Source organism: Monopterus albus, unplaced genomic scaffold (genome assembly GCF_001952655.1).
Source record: "Monopterus albus unplaced genomic scaffold, M_albus_1.0 scaffold521.1, whole genome shotgun sequence".
In the NCBI taxonomy this organism is placed as follows: Eukaryota; Metazoa; Chordata; class Actinopteri; order Synbranchiformes; family Synbranchidae; genus Monopterus; species Monopterus albus.
Genome location: NW_018128401.1, coordinates 50,663 through 53,578, shown reverse-complemented (window position 1 = coordinate 53,578; position 2,916 = coordinate 50,663). Strand labels below are relative to the sequence as shown.

Genomic DNA, 2,916 nt, shown 5'->3' with positions numbered 1-2,916 from the left:
ATTACAGTTTTATATCTTTATGTTTGAAGCCTGAAATGTGGCAAAAGGTCGCAAAGTTCAAGGGGGCCGAATACTTTCGCAAGGCACTGTAAGTCTAACTTCTTCCTACTCCGTTCAAGCATGTACTAGGTATAAGTAAATTGATATTGGATTATTATTGTTGGATATGTGTGAAATTACATGTGTTGACATATCAACTGTTTTACATGCTTGAATGAATAAATCAAATCAAATCAAAAATCAATTATGAAGCGCAAAATACGACAAGGCAGACCCTGGACTTGAGCAAATGAAGTTGTACATCAAGCAAGAATGGGAAAGAATTCCACTTACAAAGCTGAAAGTTTATCAGTTTGAACATTAAATATCTTGTCTTTCTGGTGTATTCAATTAAATATGGGTTAAAAAGGATATACAAGTCATTGTATCTTTTATTTAATTACGTTTTACACAATATCCCAACTTCATTGGAACTGGGCTTTTTATAGTATTTGTGGATTTGTTTGGCAGCTCTTCGTTGATGCCCAGAGTTCTTGACATCTTGTGTGTTTGACCATCCCTAGGTCCCCTACAACGACTGCCAGATGTTCCTGTTTTTCTGCTAACCCTGCCTTTTAATGCAGTAATTTTATTTGGTTGCACTTGCCTATGACACACTGGTTGCCATTGTCTTCCCACTGCACTATCAAGTGAAAGTGACCCACAGGTCCATGTTTGCTTTGATTGCCTCTTTCTGGCTTTTTCTTATAATTGCTGTACTCATCACAGTTGGCCTCATTACAAGACTTTCCATTTGCAATTCTGTGGTTATTACCAGCTATTTCTGTGACCATGGTCAGATATATCGGCTTTTCTGCAATGACCATTTTCCCAGTTGTGTCATCAGTGTTTTCTTCCCAGTCCTTATTTATTGGCTTCCACTAGTTTTTATTTCGTTAAGTTACTTGTATATTACCTGTGCTTTAGCTAAAGTGGCCACAGTTCATCAAGGACCTAAGACCTTTAAAACCTGCATAGGTCATCTTTCACTGGTGGCAATCTATTTCATCCCAGTTTTAATCATATTCACCTTGATGGAAAAAATAGATCCAGATACAGTTTCAGGATCATAAACTTGTTTATGTCCTCTGTTTTCCCACCCATGTTGAACCCATGTTGGTAAAAATTCAGATGTAAATCCAAAATAATGATGAAAGCATGAACCACAATGTGTTGGTTTGTTGAAGCTACTACACGCTGTCTCCTTTGGTGTTTTATTCACAGTAAATTGGCCACTGTAAATTGTACTATTAAATTTTCTAACTTAAGTTTGAATTTTGATTAACTTACATGTTATAACAAATATATAAAGTTGACCTTTTGTTACAAATGTTGAAAGCAAAAATCAGGGTCCAAAACTAAAACCTGTCAGGTGCTTAATACAGGTAGATGTGGTGAGTGAATCTCAGATGACTACCTGCCAGAGTGGTGGATACATGATAACGCATAGACTTTAGTTGATATGTGTATTTGAGAATTTGCTAAGTAGTTTAGATGAGTACCAATGGGTTTATTGGACTGAGAAAGAGATTAGTTTGATGCTGAGTGGCATATGTTGAAAAGCCACAGGGGATCAGACCCCGACACTCTTAGTCAAGCACTCAGATGAGAGCCGCTCCTATTTTTAGCCACTCCTGTCAGAACAGTTAAAGCTTGGTGGAGCATCATCCTGCATATTTTATAATAAGTGGTTTTTCTGGCATCCCAAATATCAAGTATTATTATGTCTTTCTCTTTTTACTGTTTATAGTTTCAGCACTGGGAAACACAGTTGTGATGATAATAATATGCTTGGATCATACCTTGAGAACTCCAAAATATATTGCAGTTTTTAATCTAGCATTTACAGACCTGTTTGGTAGCTCTGCTTTGTTGCCAAAGGTTCTTGACATTTTCCTGTTTGACCATCCCTACATCTCCTACAATGACTGCTTGACATTTCTTTTCTTCTACTACACCTGCTTTGTGATGCAGCCTCTTAACCTGGTTGCACTAGCCTATGACAGAATGATAGCCATCATCTTCCCACTGCACTATCATGTGAAGGTGACCCACAGGTTCATGTTTTCTTTAATCGCCTTTTTCTGGCTCTTTGCTGTTACTGTTACATTGACTGCAGTCGGCCTTCTTACTAGACATTCTTATTGTAAGTCTGTGGTTATTAACAGCTATTTCTGTGACTATGGTCAGATATACCGACTGGCTTGTGATGATATAACACCGAGCTTCATTTATAGTGCTTTGTTAACAGTTCCTATTCTTGGGCTTCCACTGGTTTTCATCATGTTTACTTACATATATATTGGCTATGCTTTGACTAAAGTGGCCACACTAAAGTGCCCACAATTCATGAGAGAGTGAAGGCTTTTAAAACCTGCATAGCTCATCTTTCATTAGTGGCAATCTTTTTTTTCCCATTTATAATAGCTATTACTTCTACAGGAGTTATAAATCCAAATGCCAGGATCATAAATCTGTCTTTGACCTCTGCTTTTCCCCCGTCACTGAACCCGATCATTTATGTTTTGCAGACAAAAGAAATCAAAGAATCTGTAAAAAAGTTGTTTAAAATCAGAATGCAGTCAAAAATTGTAGTAATACTTTAACTGTACTGCAAGTGTTTTTTTCAATTTTATGTATTTTGTATAAATTGCATTAAAGTAAAACAAGCATTACTAATATTGGAGCTGTAAAAACAACACAAATGTATGAAAAGTGTTTTTTTTGTGTGTGTGCACTAACAGATGTTGAATAACTACTGAAGTGGAAATAATTTTAAGAAAGTACAGTACAACAATAAAAGCTAGACCACACAATAATATCACACTTTGAATGACTATGTAATGAATAAAGAAAGCAACTGATGATGTGCTTCAT

At 36.2% G+C, this 2,916-nt stretch overlaps 2 pseudogenes; both read left to right on the top strand.

The window, feature by feature from the left end:
* Nucleotides 1-1,162, top strand: part of LOC109952940 (olfactory receptor 1571-like) — a 17,472-nt pseudogene extending 16,310 nt beyond the window's left edge.
* Nucleotides 1,163-1,644: 482 nt separating this feature from the next.
* Nucleotides 1,645-2,645, top strand: LOC109952939 (olfactory receptor-like protein I9; annotated as a pseudogene).
* The last annotated feature ends 271 nt before the right edge of the window (nucleotides 2,646-2,916 follow it).